The following is a 24,126-nucleotide window of genomic DNA, read 5'->3' on the forward strand; positions in this document are numbered from 1 at the left end:
TGAACAGAACCAGACCTGCCCCCAACGCCCTACATACTGCAGCTCAGCGAGGACGGGGAACACTTGTCTCTCCAGTCCCAGTGCTGTGAGGCCATGCTGTGCAATGAAGTTTGTGTGCTTCAAATGACCATGTAGGCTTTGTTGCACTGCTGCATTTTTGCTCCCAGACGTCTGACACATGCCTGAGAGGAATGGTGAAGAAAGGTTAGGGGGGAGTTTGAAATGTGAGTTTAAGACAAGGAGCAAGAGAAGCTGAACCGGATCCATCCCGGTTAAATAATCTGTCAAAGATGCATCAAATCATCTTCCCTGTTGGGATAACACCACAGCATTCTCTTAATGTTTCTTCTGTGTTTTCTGGATGCTAGAAAGCCCTGTGTAGGCTCGGCTGAGTCAGTCTGTCATCCTGTCAAAGGCACGTCTGATGGGGCTGGTAGACAACCGCTGCTCTACTTTTGTGGTGTTAGTTAGCCCAACACAGGCAGTATCCTCAGCACAGGCCGAGCTGATCACTTGGCAACTAATGTGGAAACTATTTAGTGTGTGTGTGTGTGTGTGTGTGTGTGTGTGTGAGAGAGAGAGAGAGAGAGAGAGAGAGAGAGGGAGGGAGGGAAAGAGAGAGAGAGAGAGATGGATTCATTTGCCATAAATGGTGCTTTGGGCGGATGCCTCCAATACCAAGCAACTGTTTAAAGAGAGAGCTCTACAGTCTTTAACATTCTCTTAGCTGTCGTCCTGTGTGTTTTCTCTGCTACACTTACCTTTTCTGTTTGTATGACAAACACTAGATGGTTGTTCTGCTTTACTGGTTAGCTGACGCAATAGTTAAGAACTCTTATTTGCAGAGCAACAGAAGCAGCTCCGTAACTGAAAGGAGTTTAACTTTCCAAGCTAACAGTATAGGTCCATAACATTTTTCGTCAACACAATTCAATTGTAACTAAAGCAACACTGGCACTGTGTCTCATGTGTTATTCCAACACCAAAAGCTTCCACCAAGTTTTTTTTTTTAATTTTACAGTCTCAAGCATGAGTGCATAGGGTAGACATTTTGCATTTGTAGTGTTCTGCGTTTATGTTTTCGGGGGTTTCAGGCTGTAACCTTTGTGCTTCTCAGCTTTCTTCAAATGGTAACTGTGGTACTTGTTGATGTTTGCATATGTTATCTTATACTGTGTACATTTGTTTGTCTAGTCTAAGGTGTGCTTGCTGACAAGGTACCTGCTCCTGCTTAGCTGTCATGATGTAATCATAGTGTCCAAGATAACAACGGAGGATTTCATCTTTAACATGACGGATTTACAGACCCACAGTAACCTGCTGCCTAGCAAACTCTCCATGCGTCTCAGGAACTTGACAGGAGAAAAACCTTCTTGTCTAATATTGGTAACAGAACATACTTGATCACGGTACAGCTGTTCATCTTAGGAAAATCTCATTTCACAGGTTATTCTAAATCCAGGTTAAATATCTCAAAGAAATGACAGTATGGAAGTCCTAAAAAACTCCTGAGGTGTCTTTGTGTGAATCGTACAGCTTGTATAATCTGCTACCGCTTCACCATGTCTTCCCTGAAGAGAGCGTGTGTGTGTTTAAGACTCTGGTGCTAGCCTACAGGGCAGTGAAAGGAACAGCTCCTTCCTATCTCCAGGCCTTGGTCAAGCCCTACACCCCTGCCCGACCACTTCGCTCTGCTGCCTCGGGGCGATTGGTTTCCCCGTCGCTCAGAGGTCCCTCCGGCCGATCCACCCGGTCACAGCTTTTTTCTGTCCTGGCCCCTCAGTGGTGGAATGAACTCCCCACCGACGTCAGGACAGCAGAGTCGCTGCCCATCTTTAGGCGCAGGCTGAAAACTCACCTCTTCAAGAAGTACTACCCTGAGCCTTCCTCGTAGCACTTATTAGTTGTTGCACTTACTGTATTTGTATCAGTTCGCTGCACTTATTGAATTTGTATTTGTTTACTGCACTTATCCTATTCGTAGTAGTTTGTAGCACTTACTATATTCGGATTAGTCTGTTGCAATTATTGTTTTCGTAGTAACTCGCCTCTGCACTATACTTTTGCTCTGGTTTATGCTTTAAGATGCTTGTTTAAGAAAGGAGATGCACTTATGACTTCTGGTGACTAGTAGTTCTCTTGAATACCTATGTTGAATACACTTCCTGTAAGTCGCTTTGGATAAAAGCGTCTGCTAAATGACTGTAATGTAATGTAATGTAATGTAATGTGTGTGTGAAGTGAGCAGCCATGTTTATGAGATAGGAACATAGCAGGGTGAACAGTTTATTTGTCGGTGAAGAAATGCCTCAACTCCTACAGACATAAGCCAAGTTCCTGAGAAGGGGGTTAGCCCCAAAGCTAGCAACGGCATCAGCTCTGGCTCACTTAAGGTGGGCTGACCTTTTAAGTTGGAACAGCCATTAGGTGACCAGTCCCTCCTCTGAGTTTTGTTCTGCTTTTACCTTTTTTGTTTTTTACATTTCTTTGAACTGTTTCAACTGATTTGGTATAAATTCTTATTGTAAGTTAACGACTAAACAGTTATTTAGTAACGTCTCCATTTGTGTGCAATGTGATCAGCCCTGTCTTTGAAATGCCCCTCTTAAAGGAGCAGAAGCCACGGACACCAGTGATTGCTGTTGCCAAGCTATTCCGTTTCTATATAGAGGGATTGAATGATTCATGCACATGGATTTTCAAATGAAATGAGTCAAGTGAGCGATAGACGGACACCTCTTGGTGCAGTTGTCATTTTCCAGGGCGATCTCCTTCTGTGTGACCTATCCATCTCGGGGTGTGGCAAGTCAGCAGCCACATCCCAGCTGAGGCTTCAGCTGCTGAATCATCCAGAAACTAGTCCACGTACAGTCGATGATCAGCTAAACGCAGAGGTGTGTGTGTGTGTGTGTGTGTGTGTGTGTGTGTGTGTGTGTGTGTGTGTGTGTGTGTGTGTGTGTGTGTGTGTGTGTGTGTGTGTGTGTGTGTGTGTGTGTGTGTGTGTGTGTGTGTGTGTGTGTGTGTGTGTGTGTGTGTGTGTGTGTGTGTGTGGAGCAGCGTCTTTGTCAGAGGCACACCGGATTCACTGTGATGGGTTTTGTATATAATCTGCCGTCTGTTGACAAGGTTAAACTTAGTGTGCTAGTTGTCCGTGTGTGTCTCTGGGTGTATCTGCTGTTTGCACAACCCAGCTGACGTGTGAAGTGTTCCCTCGCTGCTCTGTAATTGATGGTTGATCCTGTATGCTGCCATGCAGAGACCACGCCCACCTCAGGATTCAGACTTCTGCTGTAACCACATGACCTTCTTTTATTCTTTAACATTTCACATCACATCATTGTCTGCCTTTGCATGCAGTTGGCTGACCTTAATACACAAAGTATTAAATAAGCTTCACTCACCATGACAACAGCACTGACTGACTCCAGTTGTTTACGACGTTAGATTCAAATAAATCTTTTGAGATTGGCGATCATGCTAAAGAATTTTAATAATATAGAGCATTTAATGCAGTCTTCTACTACTTAATTTAATTCAACCATTCAATAATGGCAAGCTAACAAAAACTAAAGTACTTGTTCTTGTATTAAGGCTTCCTCTTCCTCTCATTCACGCTCATGCTTTCATTTGAATTGTAACATTCTACTACACGCTAAAATCTATCATATTTGATGGACTCTTGTATTCAAAGCATCCTCCTGTGCAACATTGCATCATTTTTTTGGGGGATAGATTTTGGGCCACTTTAACCTCCCAATGTTGCAGGAGCACAAAAACAGTAAAGGATGTGTTTGTACTTCGTTTCCACACCTTTCCCTCCTCCAATAGAGCGGTTAGGCTCTTGTCATTAACCATCCATCACGTCCTCCCTTCCCCTCTGTCATTTTCATCTCTTCCTCTCCCGGAGCTGAGCCTGGGAGCTGAGCTGGTTTACTTATTGAATCAATGAAGGCTGGCAGGACCGGTTTCCGGGCTGACGAGTCCTTGAAGTGATTGCTCAGACAACCCGGTGCCACCTGCGATGTCGCTCTCAGACATGTCTGAGTGGAGTGGCTCAAACTGACCACAGGACTGGCAATATGACCACCATTATGATACGAACAGAAAAGATGAAAAATGTAGCTGCAGACTATTTTTTTTTTTACCTCTGGTCCTGGTCACCAAATATTAATTTCTTTTTATTCTGCTTGATAACTCCAGGTACCAGGCCCGTGTTCAGTTTCTGATGCCTTAGGAAGCTAGCATCATGACCTCTGCTTTACCAGGCTGAGCTTCCCCCGGGGTTCTAGCCAGCTCAGCTTTAAGTGAAATGAGTTCAAGCTGGTGTTTCTCAGATTCATGGCAGAGGACTGGTGCTGTCTTTGGGGAGTCATGTAGTGTTTTGTCCCTAGGTGTATTTCCTGCTATGGGAGAGCTTTTTGCTTTTCTGATAATGCTGTTTCTTCTCACTTCCTTTAACACAAATAGCTGTTATGTGGTTTTATGTTTGCCGTGTGCATCATAACAATGACTTCATCATGTGTTGTATAAGAGGTGTTGTACTGCAGACTGAGCGGCCCTAGCACAGGCCCGAAGCACCGTCTCACTTCAACATTTAATCTCAGTCGTCTTATTGTAGCCATGAGTTTCATGTGATGTACCCACTGCAGGCGTTTTGTTACTGAATCACGGTGGTACAAGTGGCTTTCGGGGGGGGGACAATTACATGAAAATGAGAGTGGACAGGAGAGTCTGTGGCTGAAGGGAGGACCGTCCAACCGGCATCATCAAAGACCGGACAGACGGTTAGCTGTGTGGTGCTCTGCACTCCCGGGCTGCAGCTGAATGACATCACTTTGAAGTCGTATTCATAAAACGCTGCTTCTGTTGCCCTGCAGGGGAGCACGACGTCTCAACAGGACATTGTTCAGCAGATATAGAGGCCTATTAAGGCTGGAGACCCTCTGACAACATTTGAATGCTCACCTTTGGATGGGCTTTAGTCTAAGTATACAACCACTACCACCTGAGACAGGCAGATGGAATACAGCTGTAGGGCAGTATATTTAATAATCGAATATTTAAGTCTTCATCATGGTAAAAGGTTCACTTGAGCCCATCTTGCCCTCTCACCTTCTCTCTTGTCCTCTTTTTTTTTTTTCTTCTTTGACGCAGAAATCCACTGGCTGCAGATTGAAATTGAACTGAATATTAATCAGGGTTTCATTTGTACCTGCCACCAAGTTAAAGCATTAATCGCAATTAGACAGCTGATATGAGTTGCCACCGGTGACATGATGGGCCGGCTCAAAATGAGACTCTGCTGACTGAATGTTTTTCTACTCTGTGCTTTGCCAATGTTAATCGGCGTCTGAGCTTAGCCAATCTGTGTATCTAGCTAACCGGGATGTCAGAACAGAGTCGATCACTGGTGAACCCAAATGATTTCCAATCTTAATTTTCACCCTCACATGCAGCAAAATGTTCACACTGTAGATGCAGGAGAGGAGAGCTAGACAGCAGAGTACAGTAGAGTACAGTAAAGAGAGGGTTGCGGTTCGATCGGCTTCTTTTTAGCCGATATGATCTGTTTTGAAATAAGCCCGGATCAGCCACCACATCTCTACAGAAATGTTCAAACGTGCAGTTATCTGTTACGTCGTAGAATCTATTTACACACGTTCATATCTGTGTTCCTTAATCAATCTGGAACTAAGAAAGTGTATTAAATAAATAAATATATAAAAGACCTGATCCGAAAATGACCCAAAGACCAAATAGAACCAATAATATGTTGTTTGATCCAAAATGCTGTCCACCTGGGGAGACTCAAACCGATGGAGAACAGAAACACTGGCAGCAGCACGATGCATCGCCGATGAACGACGATTAAAAGAGAGCAGCAACACACGTGTGGTTTTTCCGGCACAACGCACACACCAGGGGACAGCCCGTCTCTTCAGATCCACTCCGCTGTTAGACATGGAGGCACACAGGCACGACCTCAGACTCCATTAGACTGAAGAAAGTTTGACCAAACTCAGTTCCCGGGCCGAGTCTGCGTTTCTAGGCACACAGGGCTTCAAGATTCTTCTCTTTAAAGGTTTTACTCAGCAAAGCTTTTCCAGAAACGGAGACAATGTAATCACTACCCTGTTGGTCTGTGTTTGTTTGTCTTTCCCTCATGGAATCTTTTATTAACTGCATCAGGATGTTGTGGAGGTGAGAATGGAGTGTGTGTGTCTAAAGTCAGTTTGAATGACAGTGGCAAACCCGTAGAGGAGCCTCTTTGACATTTGTCCAAAGATTCTGTTAATACTTTGGATCAATCGACCTTGGACAGCCGAGTGTTTGTGTGTGTTCACACACCAGCAAACACACATACTCTTAAAGAAACAGAAACACACATCTCCTGTCGCCTAGTCGATTCTCTTTAAACTGACAGTCTAGCAGTCCTCTTGTAAATCTTTGGAAGTGACATTTCATAGTTTATCTGTAAGTGTTTACAGAATGAGCCCATGTGAAGTGAGTATGCTTGTACACCAGGGGAAACCTTAAGGTCCATTTCCAGAGTGAAGCAGTCATTGCAGCTGGAAGGAGGACTTTGGAGCCTTGGCACAGCCCCGTGTTAAATGTTAATCCCGAACCGTGTTGACTTTGTGAACCCTTGGAGAGCAGAGATTTGTGCAGAGCTCAGACGGAAAAGCTGCGACACACAGCACTCTGCTGTACTGATGAAGGAAAGCCTTCAAGATGAGGCAGAGCTCACCTCGGCTATGACGTTCAGCTGATTTACAAAACACAAAAGGTGTGTGTGTGTGTGTGTGTGTGTGTGTGTGTGTGTGTGTGTGTGTGTGTGTGTGTGTGTGTGTGTGTGTGTGTGTGTGTGTGTGTGTGTGTGTGTGTGTGTGTGTGTGTGTGTGTGTGTGTGTGTGTGTGTGTGTGTGTGTGAGTGTGAGTGTGAGGAACACGGGGTGGGGGTGGGTTGCGTGAGGCTTCATGGGTGATTTATAAGTCAGATTGCTTCTGTGTGTGCATGCAGTGTGTTATGAATGAACCATGAATGTTCAAAATGACAATAAAGGTATTTGGTAAACAAACACGATCATTTAATTCTGACTTTATCTTTGTGTGTTTCGAAGCACATGGCTTAAGTCTGGGATTAATGAGTGGAACTAGTCCTTTATGTGATATTTGCTCTTTCTGTAGTATGACTGTAATTGGGTTAAGCTGCCAAATTCCACATGGGTCAGCACAACATTGTATCTCCACCAATGTTATTGTCTGTAAATTCAGTTGACTACAGAGCTTTGACTCACCCTAATTGTCGAGTAGACCTATGGGAGAAGACGCTATTGGGAATGTCGGGAGTGTCGGGAGTGTTTAATTCAAGCCCTCGCCAAAGGCTACACATTAATATAGAGGTTTTAAGGTTTTGGGTCTGGAGCCTGTCCCAGCATGCTTTGGGTGAGTGAGGCACACCTGTCTACTGCAGAGCTCACACATAGACCTAAAGAAGACTCTACTAACTAAACATTACCTGCAGAGGAAAGAGAAAACAAGAAGAAAGCAAGCTAATACATGGTACTTCATACATTATGTCAAACACGTTTCAGATGTACACTAAACAAATAAAACACACACACCACTCTCATGCATTGTACAAACAAACACACTGACACCTACAGGTAGTTCAGAGCTGGAACCTGACCTAACGGGAAGGTTAATCGTGGGAGGAAACGGGAGCTTCTGAGGGAAACCTGTGCAGACTCTACGGAGGAAACACATTTCACTCCAATATCATCTCATCATCGAAAAGGAAGAGGTGGGTAAGAATGTAATCCTGCATGGTAGACGCCAAACCAAGTCTGGATGGGTCCCCCTTTAACCTGATGTAGGGAACCTCCCTGCCTGTTGGGGGTGTGTGGGCTGTGCAGGGCCGCGGGAATAGTGTGTGTGTGTGTGTGTGTGTGTGTGTTGCCAGCTTGGCAAACAGGGCTGCGCCATGACGCAGCAATGGATGAAGTGGGAGGAGCAGAGAAGGAGGAGGAGGAGGAGTGCAGAGGGAGTGTGGTGATGGACCTCTTGCTGATGTTCAGTGTTGGAGCCCCCAGGACCTGGATCCACAACCAGACCCTTTTCACTTCTCTGTTCCGGCTCCTCTTACATCTTTATGTCCACGCCCTTTTTTCTCTTGTTATCTGATTTATTCCGTCTCTTTTGATTTTTTTTTTCCTCTATCTTTCCCACACACAAGCATATTCTCACACTCTGCTTCCCCTTTCCTCTTCTCTCTCTCTATTCTCGCCCACTGATCCTGCCCCATTTTAAACTGACAACCCTCCCACCTCCTCTGTTATCTCCCTCGTTGCAATCTTCCTGCCATATTTAGAGTTTGCACTGTGTGAAAGGTGATTCCTTTGTGTGTGTGTGTGACCACCATGGCCACCATCATTGTCACCAACAACAGCAGCAGCTGTAAATCCTTGTGTCCTAATGACCCACCCCCCTCCATAGACATAATCTGCTCTCTTTAATCTGATCAACTCAAGGATTTCTTTCCCTTTTTTGCTGCGTTAAGATAGCACGTGTGTGGCAATCCCCCATTTTATCAGGTCACTGCATGTCATTTGATGTGTGTGAGATGTAGTCTGTAGTTTTTGTCATTCACATTGAAAAGTGAAGCATTCTGTTTCTCTTGGTCGCCCCGAACTCTCTGAATGTAAATTACATTTGTAATTCCTTTGGGTAACAATCAGTTGGCAATTAATGTGCACTACTGTCTGGCAGACGGAGAGAGGAGATGGACCACTGGTCTGTCTGCCTCTGCCAGTCAGCAGTCTCATTACAGCCCGCTGAGAGACCAATGAAGGGCCAATAAATCTTATCTGCGCCACACTGGGGCCAAAAAGGCTTTTACAGTTGCCTATTAAGTGCCTCATATTTCTTCCGATATTTTTTTTTTTAGTTTGAATTAGTCATTTAATTTGAAGATAAACATATCTTTCTCAAGCAGCGATCCCTTCTTGATTTTCTGAAGAGAACAGAGAGGACAATCAGTTATGCAGTAAAATGTGTTTCAATTTCAAAACTGTATGCAGATGACAAAGGTGTGTTTGGTTATTTAGAAAAGAACATGCACAGATTGATCTTGTTCTAACAAAGATACAAAACAATGATCACAAAAACACAAAGATGTTTTGATATTAAAAGATTCAGTTTAATATATGAATATGGATTATTTGCAACAATGGATTAATGACCATTTGATCAGAGCAGCAGACTGGCCTTTTGCCTTGTCAGCAAGGTTCTGTAGGTAAGTCCCATTAGGGTCAAAGTCATACCGAACCAGGTTGCCTAAACTAAACTCACTTCTCAAGTAAAAGTAAAAAAACATGAAAATAATGTGTTCCAGGATTGGATATGGTTGCTCTTATTAAGGCAGAGGTGTATACTTCAGAATAAAAGAGGAATCACAAACTGTACCAGTCTTGTCTTGCTTTAATTCTGTTGTTACATCCATTAGGGGTAAAGGATGAATGAAATGTCAAAAATTAGAAAAAGGTCAGGTTTGTTCGTGGGGGCCTATTCAAGCCAATGAAATAGCAAGGCATTGTGGGTATAAGGAGATGGATTTGGACATCTGATAGCCAGGAGTTACTTTGTTTTCCATCCTAGCAAAACATAACAGACTGAAGTAAACACCACCGTCTAGACTGATGTTCATATTAATGTGTAATGGTACTTAACGCTAAAGATGGTAGTCTGTCTCTCCAGCTGACTGACACTGCGAACTGTTAATCCACGAGCTAAATGTGTCAATGTCATGTTTATAAGCCAGCTATTTGCTCATACCACCCTATTTTAAGGAGGAAACCAAGAAACCAGGCTTCACATCAAAGAACATCAGGTGAGGTCACACCGAGTGCGAAATCACATACTCGTATAATTCAATTACTTCGACATATCATGTTAGTCGTTCTTCCTCATTTAGACCAGCTTCCCTCAGGAGAAAGTCACAGAACATTACGGAAGCCTTTTTCACAGCGCTGTCTTTTCTTGTGTGTGTGTGTGTTGCCTGAGGAAAGAACCCCCAGGCACTGATCAGCTGAGCTTCAGTGTGGAAGCTTGTTCTCTTCAGAACTCTGGTCCGTGTTGGGCGTGTGTGTGTGTCTATATCTCAATTTTATGTAATGTAACAATTAAAGCTGGAGTTGGCAGTTTATTTTTGGCATCGTTAGGCAAGAATTCCAGAATGATCAGGTTGCGTTCTATTAATTGGTTTCAAACATCATCCATCATGCAGTAACCTGTAGAGTTCTAGTCATTCTTTTCAAACACCGTCCCCGTCTTCATTATGGGCCTGGGATGACACATTGTGATTCTCAGGCTCTAAGCTAGCCACAATATTAGCCGTCCAAAGTGTTTTAGAGACGGAGAGAAAATGTTGCTAATAGTTTAGCCTCCTGCTAACGGTAGCCGTGAGCTAGCTGCAGCTATGAGCAGAAGGCTAAACCTTGCAACCTTTGCTCTCCATCACTGAAATGCTTGACCGATGACGTCAGACTCTCTGTTTAGAAAAGTGCGTCTTTTCTTTTTTTTTTTTTGTTGCTTTGTAGTGAAGGTAGTTTTTGGAATAGCAACTTTTCCCGCATAATATTCCTCCAGTGAAGTGACGTGCGTACACATATGCATTTGTACAACAGCCAAAAGAACCATTCTCTTTCTGACATGCCCTCTGATAGGCCAAAGTCTGCCTGTCACAGGCTAGATTTTTCTAAAAACTAAAAAAAAACGAGCCAAGAGGAGGGTTTCTCTCAGACCACTTCAGACCACTTACAATATGTTGAAAGGTTATTATGGGACTGTCAGCTTTCAAGCACTATTTATGTATTTTGTCCATATGTGAGGATAAAGATAGTTTTATAGTTCCCTTTACTGCGTGTTCGTCAGTGATAAAGGAACACTCAGACCCAGAAGGAAACTGTTCCTCTGAACACACGCTGGCTGTCTCCATCTTTTGCTTTCTGCCCTTTGTGTTGAACTCTCAGCTCTTTCTCTGCCTGAGCAGCGCTCTGTCATTCTGTGTAGATTGTAAATCGGTCTAAATATTTATACAACTCAGACAATACACGGCTCACAATTTGGCCAATTATCCTAGTCCTTAGGTAGCTGCATGGTAGTACTTTTAGCAGGGCTTCTTCTGCACGGACTACTTTCTCTGAATGAATACAACCTGCACTTTATTCAAAACTGAGGATACATGTGGTCTGACATATAATGCCTTCCTCTTATGCTACACCCGATGTGTTATTTCAGTAACCTGTCAATTACCAGACTTGATGCAATTTGCTTTCCTCTTATGTTGTACAAGGTGGCTTTGTCCTTTGCAGCAGACAACACTGCAGACTCTCCTAAAGCAACTGGATTACATCACCAGTAGAGCAGCACCCAGTCCTGCCTGAGGGGACACCAGTTTGTCTTCTCCCTGAACAACGAAGTTGACAGTCACCTCTTAACACAGCGGTGACTAGTCCACCTCTGTGATCCGCGTATTACCAGCTAGACTGAAGTGAAACACTGTATGTAAAACCAGCGTATAATGGATGCATGTTAACATCATGAATCAACAACAACAAGCTAGGCCTGGGTGATACAATCTAAAAATGAAATCTCAGATTTGTTCAAATCACATCCGACTTATGATTTTTAGCTAAACAAAAAAAAATGTAACTACCAAACTACCCTTTTTTATTTTTTTTAATAAATAAAAGATGCCGTCTGAAAAAATAGTGTTGTATCCATAGACTGCATATAACAAGTTGACATAGTCATTGTGACGTCGCCCATTGGTTTGTGGACTGCTGTTATGAAGCCTCTAGTTCGCCATCTTGGTTTTTTGCAACCAGTGAGGGGAAGTGACCATATTTTCTAGCAGGGATCTGGCAATCACTGTGGAGCCCCGCCCTAAAGCATAGTCTGTTTATGCTCTATTTGACTGAAACTAGCGATTGAGACCATGACCATGAGTTTAAGGTCTCAATCTCTAGTTTCAAGTCTTCTTCATTTCTCCTAGACTTCCATACACTCTGACTTCGTTTTGCATCGAGGAGGAGTCGCCCCCTGCTGGCCATTAAAAAGAATGCAGGTTTAAGACACTTCCACATTGACTTAACTTTTTAGAACCAGAGGTAAAGATACAAACTCGTCCAAATGAGGGCAGTTCATACTATAGACTAGTCCTGAGTAAATGCTTGCATGAGGCTACTTGAGGAATAACTTGAATGTAGACTCACGTGTCGCCGGCTGTGGCGTAGTGGAGAGCAAGGTAGTTCTCCAATCAGAGGGTCGGTGGTTCAATACCCGGCTTCGGCAGTCGATGTGTCCTTGGGCAAGACACTTAACCCCAAGTTGCTCCTGAAGGCTTGCCATCGGTGTGGACTGGATGTTGCATGAATGTTAGTTAGAGTCTGATGGTGGCACCTTGCATGGTAGCCTGTCATCAGTGTGTGAATGGGTGAATGATATGTAATATACTACTGATTGTAAGTCGCTTTGGATAAAAGCGTCTGCTAAATGACTGTAATGTAATGTAAATGAAATGACTGTAATGTAAATGTGTCCACAAGTCCAGTGATTACATTTGAGTGGTTCACTGATTTCAGCGTTTCGTCCGATTTTCACTCCACACTTGATCAATCATGAATCTGTGTCAAGAAACATAATGGAGAAAACTAAAAGTTGTTGTCTGATTTGTGTGTGGAGTCATAAAAGGGGCACAAAGTGTCCAGAACACTTCATTTCTGGATAGGCATGCTCACTGAGAATAGGTCTGCATGTTGTGGGTGTTGGTGGGGGGCTTGTTGCTTCAGTTAACGGTGGCACAATGAAATACGGTTGTTTCAGTACGAGATCCATGACCTTGAAGGCTTATCGAATGCCAGCTTTGTTTATGATTGTACCAGACAGGATTTTACATCCATCACAGTGCCAGCCAGTATATCTTCCGTCTTCACAAACACAAAATAAACAGTAAAATTACACTTTAAATTTTGCAAAGTCATCTTCCAGGATTGTACGCTTTCACATATTTGATTGGCCAACATGATGCTGAATGCTGCTACAACTGTTTTCTTTCAAGTTGCTCTGTCGTTTTAATTTATCTTATGGTGCAATTAAAAGGGGACATGAGACAAATACACATTAATATAGGACAAAGCATGATACTGTGTGGTTGTAGGACGGTGGTGTGCATGCGGTGGAGGGAAAGCACACGGAGGAGCCACTTTTGTATAGAAGTGAAAGGAAAAGTGTCATATTGTGCTTGAGTCACCCTCAGAGGAAGGGAGTGTTTTCAAGCCAGCCGGTTTTCCTTTGGTCTGTTCTTGTCCGTGTCATTTTCCATGTCAGCCCGCTGGAGCTCTAACACCCGCATCATGTTATCAGTTTGGCCATTTGTTCTGCCAAGTCAGCAGAACCAAAGAAGGAAGCCACGGAGTGGATTGTGCAGCTAATGTGCTCTGTCATGGTTCCAAAGGGAGTATTGTGGAAGAATGCTGTGTCATGGACGAGTGTGTGTGTGTGTGTGTGTGTGTGTGTGTGTGTGTGTGTGTGTGTGTGTGTGTGTGTGTGTGTGTGTGTGTGTGTGTGTGTGTGTGTGTGTGTGTGTGTGTGTGTGTGTGTGTGTGTGTGTGTTACAGAAATGTCCTGGTTTTCTTCATATTACTGTGCTGCACTGCTCAGCATGGACAGTATCAGGGACAGCATTGAGAGCAACATATCATAGAAAAAGCTATGTCACACACACACACACACACACACACACACACACACACACACACACACACACACACACACAAATGGCTGTTAGCTAGCACGGCAGCTAGTATTCTAAAGAGATGGCTTTGTCAAATTTGCATAATTCACACTTAAATGAAAAAGAGTGCTGTATGAATTGTAGAGCTGGATGGGAAATCAGCGTGAATCTCAGTCAGTAGTAATCATGTTGCTATTACGTCATTAACAAGTCTGTGTAATTATGCTGTGAAATAAATCTGGGGATAGGAAACTGTATGCATGTCAACTCAATATGCTCACCTGGTTATTTCAATCCCAAATTGCTTCCATCACAATTATACAGCACATATCTGGAGACTGGTTGGACCTGATCTTATATCAGCATTGATTTGAGACGACGGTTTGCTGATGAGGGGATGATAAGAGTGCGATTGAGTGTGAACACTTGTGTTCCTGATGTACCCGCTCCTACTTGCAGCATTGTTGCCCTCAGAAACAAGGAAAATTGGAAGAAAGTGCGTGGGATTATTCGGGGAAATGTAGACACAGTTGTGACCTGCTTCTATTTGAGATGCTCATGTTTAAGACCGCTAGTTTGACTTCCTGCTCCTTTCGTATGGAAACATTTATGCAATGACACTAGGACTGCTGGCTAGATTCTGTAGCTTTGTTCTGGCTAACAGTTGGTATACTTGGTTTAAAAGGATGAATCTTTGACCTTTTGAGTGGCTGTAATACAATAGTTATTGACATACAGCACCAGTCAAAAGATTGGACACACCTTCTCATTCAACTACTTTGAAGAATCTAAAATATAAAACATATTCTGGTTTGTTGAGCATTTGTTTGTTTACCACATAATTACATATGTGTTCCTTCATAGTTTGGATGTCTTCAATATTAATCTACAATGTAGAAAAGAATAAAAATAAAAATAAAGAAAAACCATTGAATGAGAAGGTGTGTCCAAACTTTTGACTGGTACTGTATTTTCCTTATGAATGTCTCTGTTTATTCCTTTTGTAAACCATAAACATGGGCCTCAGCAAGTGTCTATTTTTTGAAATAGCCAAATACATCAGATGATGAAAATGAAAAATGAATGAAAAAACTTAATTAAAGCAGCCTTGTGAACAGGGATTCAGTTGACCTGAGGGGACTTCTCACCTAATGTTCAACACCCTGGTCGCTATGATTTCTGAAATGTGAGCAGTCATCGTGGAGAAGAGTGTCGTCGCAAACCCCCCGGCGCCGCCCGAGGTTTCCCCCTAGAAACTGTCCACATGACTCCTTCAAGTTGCCACACTATTGTCACAACACTTCCTCACAACAAGGACTGTCTTTGTTCAGGATCCTTTTGGATTTGTTTCTTAAACTGAGTAGTCACTCTGTGAGCTCTGTTAAGCGGTGTTACCTACATGGTGATTAACTGAAGTCTAGAACAGCTCAACTTTGATATTTATCGCTGAGAAAATACTCCCAGGTAGGCTCTGGCTCACTATAAATCTGTGGCAGGTCACAAGTTTGATGATAATGTGATGGAAATCATCATTGAGACTCATGCACAAATATTTTTTGGATATCCAGAAAAAAACCAATGAAAAGTCAAATAATTCGTTTTGAACAGCCAAATTCGATTCGATGTGCCGGTGGTTAATCTTCCTTTGGTGCTACCCATGGATACAAGTATTCAGTATCACACGATTCAGTTTCTTTTTTACAAAGTGGATATGTGAGGAATAATATAGCTATACATGTAAATATACTGTACATTTTTTATTTATTATCTTAATCCGTTTCTCTGCAGTTGAGCTGCTGCAACACCCGAATGTCCCCCATGGTGGATCAATAAAGGAATATCTATATCTATCTATAATGTGATCTGGGCAGTATTGCTCAAGTCATTACCACAATATTCATCTGAATATTTTCTAATACCTTCATATAGCACAATATGGTAAATGTATGCGTCTCCTTGACCTCCATCAGCCGGGGAACAAACCACCCCTCCACTGTTTGTGTGTTTGTTTTGAGTAAGCAGTCTCACGGCCACATCCTGGTCAGCTGTCTCTCCGCCTACATGTCCAGTTGTTTTTAGTAGACACGTTAGTTGTGCTGCCACTTTCATTGAGGCTGTTGTCTGCCCACAGAGTGATGTCTTCCTCGATCCCGTCTGGCGGATGCTATGGCGGTGTCTCAACCGCAACCCTCAGACGCTAACTTTGTGTTTGAGGCTTAGACTAAACACTGCAATTCAGTCCAGAACTACAAACGGCAACTAAGAAACAGTTCAGTTCATGTACTACAGTTTTAGGGATGCGGAACCTGCTGCAAAATGTTGTTGTGTCATGAATGTTGAATGTCCTTGAAGTGTTGCTGTTATATCGGAATATGATGTGAACGTGTGTGTGTGTGTGTGTGTGTGTGTGTGTGTGTGTATAAGGGTTTGAGCAGCTGTTGGTTTGTGTGTATGTGCTCTTTAAACCAACTATGTAGCATAGGCAGTTAGCGAAAGTGATAGAGCACAGCGGTGGTCGAGCCAGCTGGAATGTGGGTTCATTTTTGAAAAAATAGTTATTTTCTCATTGTTTCACAGCGGTTACAATCTAAAGCACAAATTACATCCACGCACACATAAGCACAGCCCTGCGGGAAGGTGCTGGATTTTCAATGAATGCAGCCGAAGCAGAAAGCGCCATCCTGCTGTGGCCTGTGTGCTGCTGTGTGTGGCGCCTCTCGGTCATACAGACACACCGACAGCAGCACACAGCAGAGGAGAGAGACAAAGACAGGGGAAGCTCTGACAAAAGCACACAGCGATGGAACAACCCATACTCCACCGCTCTGCATCATACAGACCATAGACTGCATAGGAAGTGGACGTAGTCATGGTGACGTCACCCTTCGGTATGTAGACTGCTGTTTTGATGCCTCGAGTTTGGCGATTTCACCCCCTCCATCTTGGATTATGGGCGTCGCCATGTTTTTGGGTTTTTTTTAGCAACCAATGAACGAAAGTTACCATATTTGGAATGCGGAGGAGGGGCATTGCGACGCCGTATACAGCTCTGTTAGCGGCAGCGACCTGTCACTCACTGTAAACCCTCACTAAAGCATACCTTTATGGTCTATTTGACTCTAAATGGACCATACTTTACTAAATGAACATCATGCTGTATTGAAGAAGACTTGAAACTAGAGATTGAGACCATAAACTCATGTTTACAATGTTTACTGAGGGAATAAATCAAGAGAGAAGTAGAGTCATTTTCTCATAGACTTCTATACAATCTGAGGAGTCGCCCCCTGATGGTCAATAGAGAGAATGCAGGTTTTAAGACACTTCAGCATTGGCTTCACTCGGCAGAACCGGAGGTTGCTGCTTGATACAGACGCTAAAAGGTGCCTTGTTCCTTGGTATCAGACGCTGAGGGGTGTGACAGAGTGGTGGTATTTGGCGACGTGGGATTGAGACTGGGCTACTCACAATGCTTAGTGCCCTACAGACTGTAGTTATGTTAAAATGCAATCTTGTAAAATGCAGTTTTTGGGATGGGGGTAAAGAATAACCTGGAGCCGTGAATATCAGCTGCTATAACAAAAAAACCAACAGAAACTATCTGTATTGGCCGATATCACTCATCGACAAATGGCAATCAGTATGCAGCAGAAAAACATGATCGGGGCATCTTTAAAAGTCATTATTATTTGCTGTCCTATCTTTGATTTTTTTCTGCTGATCCAGTCAGTGACTAATTGTGAGTTTGGTGATCCGTTGCATCCCTATTACAGCCCCACATTGGGCCCAGAGACTCTGACACCTAGAAATGTCCCGACCATTGCAAAATAATAAGAAAAGAGCAAATGCAGGAAGAGGGCAGGTTCTCTGTAGATTAGAAAAATGCTGCTTACTATATCTTTAAAACACACCAAAGGTATCAGCAACGTTAGCATAACGTATTCAAACCTATAGGTGCTGACCTTTTTCACCTATGACAGCTGAGACGGTATCGGTGTTGGTGTGTTTTCTCTGATTTGCCGCAGCTTTTTTTCATATCTACCCGTGACAAATGGGTCTCATGAGCATCTGGGCTCACGTCACTGCCCGTCCCGTGGTGGCCCTCTGATAGGCCACATCTCTACCTCTAGGACTCAGTTAAAGCCGGCTGCTCCAAGCCTGCCTTAAATAAACAGTCTTTTAGCTGCCCCGAGATGAGGGCTGAAAAACCGTGGGTGCTCCTGGGTTACAGAACAAACATCTGCTTTCTTGTTTACATGTTGTTTGGTTGTCTTGTTTTCCGATGTTTTCTTCCATTTCTACCAACCTGAAGGAAATCATTCTTAGAATAGATTATGACCTCTCAATATTTGGTTGCTTAACAAGTCAAGTGAGTTGAAGGATGTCTGAACGTGTCCACCTCTACATTCCACTCTTTGTGTCTGTTCCTCACCAAAGACTCTGGTCCAGCAGGAGAACTGTTCCTACACAGTGGTTCCAATAGAGCTCTTAAGTGATCATGAACATTTTAGTTCCCTCCTTGTGCACCCATCTCTTTTATATCGGCACCTTTTCCTGCTCCCTAGCTTCTCTCCCGTCGTCCCACCTCCTCCTCTTGTCCATCCTGCATGTCTCATGTGCTGTTTGTTACCAGACGGAGCTAATGACGGGGCTCCGATTGCTCTTGGTTTCAGTGTCAAAACTGTTTGTGTTCACAAATACACACGTGTTATTCTCTTCAAATCATTATTCAGTCTGAGCGCCATTCCCCACAGCTGTGTTGTGTTCAGGCCTGAGAAGAGACTGTGTTGGCTCTATACTAGTGCATAAAGTCAGGGTTTGCAGTGTGTGTGTGTGTGTGTGTGTGTGTGTGTGTGTGTGTGTGTGTGTGTGTGTGTGTGTGTGTGTGTGTGTGTGTGTGTGTGTGTGTGTGTGTGTGTGTGTGTGTGTGTGTGTGTGTGTGTTACTTACTCGTACAGGAGCTTAAATCATTACTACCAGGTGGTGCAACGGATCATACAACTCACAGTTCGGGTCGTACCACAGAACAGAGACACGGATCGGATCGGCACAAAAAAAATTGAGCAAATATAACTTTTAGAGATCTCTGGCATTTTTTTGCCGCCAATACTAATTGCCGATCAATGACGTTCCCCATTGGAAGATACATATCCCTTTGTTGTTTGGTTATAGCAGCTGGTCTACAAGACGATTGATTTTTTTCTACCACTGTTGCAAAAATCATTTCAACTGCTCTCAAGTCCGAGTAAACCATGAAACCTTCTAAATGTAGAAGTTCTACAAACGAATGCTATCAGTTAAACAGTTACAAGCTGAGCACAACTCAGTGGCACAGTTTTGTCACTTAAAGGAATACAGCTGATCCACCTTAAAAGTCAGCCCACCTTAAGTGAGCCTGGGCTCACTTCACTTTAATCAGCAGGCGGCAACTTGGCTTGAGTCTGGAGGAGTTGTAGTATTTATTCACTGACAAATAAACTGTCCACACACTGCACTGCTAGGTTCACAGCTACAACGTTACTGCTGACTTCATAATTTACATCACACACACAAACACACATGTAGAGGGAGATGGAGGGAGAGTGCAGGGGAGAGAGAGAGAGGGAGGGAGAGGGAGAGATATATTAGTATCAGTAGCACCATGTCTGGAGGAGGATGCTCCCGTTTCAGTGTTTTCACTGCAGGAAGTCGAGCGTAAAGTGTTGCCTCTGGAGGAAGTGAACCGGAAAAGACAGTGTGTGTTTGTGTACAACTCTGTTTTCTTTGTGTGCTGTATCTCTGTATCTGTCCGTGCGTGAGCTAGCGCTCTCCGGTGTGTTCCATAATGAGTGTTTACAGCACATTCCGCCGTCTAGTTGCCACCGTGCCTGGGGTTGTGAGCTCTGCTGAGCTCTGCTGAGTCACCGTGTGGTCACCGCCGGCTGATCAGGCCTCAGCAGTACGATGACGGCACTGCTGCAGCCTCCAAACGCTGGCATGGCTTCAGAACGACCCATCCCACCTTTTAGGAGGAAGTGATGAAGTCACATTACATCTAAAGGAAGGTTGGCTTGGATCTGAGCGGGCCAAGACTCCTGCGGCGGTGTGCATTGTCAGCAGCTGCTCTATTACCAACAGGAGATGTCCGAGTTACTTTATATACCTTCAAATAAATGTTATCCAAGATGAGTATTTGGCAAATTGTTGATTGATGAACATAAATTAAACATTGCTACTGAATATTAATCTGCTCTGTAAATTGAATGTCCTGTGTAAAATCAGTACCAAAGAGTTAAGTCACTGGTGTGTTCCCATCTCAAGATGGTCTCTAATATTCAACTGTATTTGCACCAAGCAGTAACACTCACTGTTCTGGACTGTAATCTGCAGCACACATCAGCTCTCTAGCTCATCTGTAAACACAGGCACATGTCCTGTCTTGTGCTGCTTGTGGCTCAGTGAACAAGCCGCCAACAAACATCCCGGGAGAAGTGCGCTTCTTTTGTCAGTTTGAGGGCTAATGGCGATGAGCAGAAGCAATTTAGACAGCGTGAAAACATACCTGCATATGTCAGCGTCTGTTGGTTAAGATGCTGAAGGATTTCCAGTAGTCTTTCTGCACTACTGGAAGGAGGGAGGGAGGGAGGGAGGGAGGAGGGGCCCGGTATGCTGCATAATCATAAAGCACTCTGCCATAAACTATACAGCCGTCTGTTCTGTGCTTGTGTGTCGGGAAATCATTTAAAAAGAAGCAAAGTTGTCTAACACTGTTTGAATTGCTCCGTTTGCTGTTAAATCTTCTTCACTTAAATATGTAAAAAGTAAAAAGTTTATACCCAGCTGTTCTCTTGATTTAGAGGAGCTCACTGTGAATATTCCGACATGTTTCTGCACTACTGTCTGCTTTCCCTAAATACGTGTGTGTGTGTGTGCGTGCGTGCGTGCGTGCGTGCGTGCGTGTGCAGTAATGAGATGACAGGCTTTGTTGTGAGAAAAGAGAGAAATCCTTGATTTCCACATGGACACAGATGGAGGAACAGGCCGAGGCCGGCTGCTTTTCAGGGTGAACAGGCACATGTGTTTTATTGAACTGGGATTGATGTCAGTGGGTTAGTTTGTTCAGAGGTTGTTCCTTGAGATTTATCACTCTTTTTTTTTTATTTTTTACTTTAAGCTTCTATTGAGGTTTTAGAATGAGGCGTTGAATGTCGGATGTCATATTTTATTACAAAATCATAAGGACTTAGGTCATCTATTTTAACGGTGTTAGTGTTGTGGTTGTATAAACGTAATTCCTTTATGCTGCTAAACCACCCATCAACACAGGTGCGTCCTCCATTTTTGTGTGGCAGGAGTTGTTTTTGAAAGGCCAACAAATATGGATTGAGTAGAATATTGTGTTAAATAAAATACAATCTGAATTCTGGAAATAATAACATGTATCTTTTTTTTTTTCTATACATTTTTGACTCTGGAGTTATTGAAAATGTTTGGATCACACGAGTCAGAGCCAATCGTAGAATCTTGTTCTACAAATAGTATGATAATTGTAATGTTAGTGTAGCCTAATCTGTATCTGCGACTGTGCAGAAATGAAAAGACACGCAGAAGAAGAAGAATGCTTAGCGCAACATTCAACTGTTGATTTACAACTGTATGGTTTCTGTATTTGCTGTGTATGTCGTGTTGGAAAATGGGCTTCTTTTGTCTCCAAAGTCGTTGGTGAAAGTCACCGTCAGCTCGGCTCTACATTAATATCCAAAACATGAAACAGAACCTCCACAGGTAGCAGAACTTCCTCTATACACAGTGTAATGATTGGTCGTCAACCACATTAGCTTCTAACTTACTTTCGCCATCTTATCTTTATGATCCGCTGTGTGTTCAGACATGCAGGGTGTCATCGTCAATGGAAACCAACGAAAAAGCACTATCAACGGAAGTGTGCAGGTGTAAAATGAGAAAAATGAATCCATGTTCAACTAAGGAGAAACGGACTCTTGTACATCACAGTTGCATACAGAAAGACTGCCCAATCAGAGCAGGATATGTAAATGAAGTGCTCCCTGCATGCATACCCAACAGCTACAGATAGAGACAAAGGCAAGAGGCAACGTGCCTCCTTTTGTATGAATTTGTCTGAACACATGGTAAAGTTTCAAGACTGGAACATTTGTGCTATTTATAGCAGTAAGACTGTGATTGGATAAAGACTTATGCCATTTAAAACCATTCAAACTAAGACCAGGGTATACATGATGAAGTACTGTACAAAGCAAAGAGGTCATATCCCTCAACTTCTGCACACTTTGATAGGCTACTTGTGATTTTTAGGTTTCATTCCTTGTTTTGATCAAGCTCTGGATGAATGATGTGTATTTAGAACCAAGTCCTTAGAAGCCAGAGGGCCTCCTAAGATCCTGAGTCGTGAGTCGTTGTGGAGACGTTCAGTTCCTACTCACCTGGCCATTAGCTGAAAGTTACAGAAGATGTTTGATTTTGCCCTGCCTTATCTGGTGTCCAGCTATGAGGTGGTGTTCTCTGTCCGCCATCAGGAGCATGAGTGCGGTTACAATGCTAAGCTACGGGTGTGTATGACATCTGTTGATGGCGTTAGAGAAGCTCGCTGTCGCTCATCAGGTCTATGGCAACCACAAGTCGATGCATCAGTTCACTTTTTCTGACTTTTTTTCCCCCCATCTCCTTTCCTATCTCTTCTGAACTTTTATCTCAATTTAACGTGAAATATAATCAGTGAAATATCCATTTTTGTTCCACTCTTTGTCTTCTCACAGCTTCTAACTTATACTCACAGCACAGACAAATGACAAAGTGTGTCCTGCTCTTTCCTTCGCTATGATGTTTTCCCTAAATTGTTTTGGTTTGTAGCGAACAAAGGAAATGCACAGAGGAACCTGGTGCCAAAGCCTCGCATGTTTTGAAAAGGTCAGGTTATAAAAAGGCTGCAGTTTGGTAGGTTTCTGTCTGAGAAAACAAAAGAGGCGTTAAGAGAGGCTGCTGGCAGTGGAAGAACCTGGAGCCCTGAAAAGATGTGTTTATCTTTCTACCCAACCACACAGTTGTCATCATATTGGTCCTATACAATGTGTTTACAGCCAGTATTCATCTCATAGGTAAAGGATATCCAGGTCAGGAGTTTCCTCCAATGAGGATTGGTGTTATTTAATATTTAGTATATGCTGATGCAGTCTACTATAGATAAGAGAAGGACCCAGTTTGTCAGTAGGAGGATTTGGGAAAGGGATGCCGTCTGTCAGATTTAGGTTAAGAGCCTCAAAAGGAGAGGGGGGGGAATCATGTTTGTGTGTATTTGTATTGTGGGGGTCCGGATGTGGATGACAGCAACAGGGGAGTTAGCCATCTGTCTGCAAAGAGGAGAATCCTGTCCATCCTCATCTGCACTGGACTGGACTGCCTTGTTTATGTATTCTGTGCCTTTCTTCTGCTGGACTCGCACTCAAACACAGGGTGCAGTTGTTGCCATGGTCCCTTTGTCACTCGTCTTCCCCCTCGAGTCCAGGAAAGGAGCGAGGAAAAACAGGGTTTACCTCCAGTTGTGTCGCTAAGAAAGGTTAGACAGACCTCCTGCATGGACCTTCCAGATCTGAGGGGCAGTTTCAAAAACCGAGCAGTTGAGTTTCGGCGGAGATCTACACCGTGGTTTAACCCCGCCTATCCCTCTCTGAGCTGTCGTTGAGTCTCTGTTGGGGCCCTGTCATCAGTCTAATGACTGTAATTCCCTCCAGTTGGAGAACAAAGGGACTGATCTGAGGATTAGGCCTGTGGACACCAGGCCCTCCGCCTGCTGGGACGCTCACTACCTGTTCTTCCAGTGGAATAGCAAGGACGTACAGCGTGTGCTCTAAATGAGTGGATCACAAAAGACTCCAGAGCCGTCCTGCTCTGGAGTCTTTTGTCTGCTGGTAATCCCTATAAATCAGAGTAGAATAAAGTTATATGAAAAGGAATGACACCTGGAACTTTAGAAATATGCTTTAATGTCATCTGAAGAAAAAAGAAAAAAATGAACATGAACACAAAAGAAAAAAAAAGAAATAATTTGATCACATGGGCAGCATAAAAACTGCTCTATCATGCACTCCCATGTTAATCAGCAGTGCTCCCACCAGGAGGCAGCAGAGTCACATCATTTAACTTCAATTCCAAAGATATATTTTTTTATTTCACAGACATAAAGGTTCCAAAAATTGCACCATGATCTGGACAGAAGTCCAGGTGATGCTAAAGTGTCGTTATGGCGTTGGCAGGGCTGCTCTCACTACACGTTCATTGAGCAGCTCACTCACCCCATGACAAGGAAGGTTAACCAG

The 24,126-nt window shown here is 43.4% G+C and overlaps 1 protein-coding gene and 1 non-coding gene across 2 annotated transcripts in view; one reads left to right on the forward strand and one right to left on the reverse strand.

Annotated features, from left to right (window-relative positions):
- The window catches only part of clasp1a (cytoplasmic linker associated protein 1a), an 83,844-nt gene that overhangs the window by 4,337 nt on the left and 55,381 nt on the right, over positions 1–24,126 (forward strand). The gene's annotated exons all lie outside the window — the stretch shown is intronic.
- LOC129105149 (U4atac minor spliceosomal RNA) lies at positions 23,993–24,119 on the reverse strand. Its single transcript, XR_008531818.1, has one exon. It is a non-coding gene; the product is annotated as a U4atac minor spliceosomal RNA (small nuclear RNA).

The sequence above is a fragment of the Anoplopoma fimbria genome, chromosome 16 (genome assembly GCF_027596085.1).
Source record: "Anoplopoma fimbria isolate UVic2021 breed Golden Eagle Sablefish chromosome 16, Afim_UVic_2022, whole genome shotgun sequence".
Taxonomy (NCBI): Eukaryota; Metazoa; Chordata; class Actinopteri; order Perciformes; family Anoplopomatidae; genus Anoplopoma; species Anoplopoma fimbria.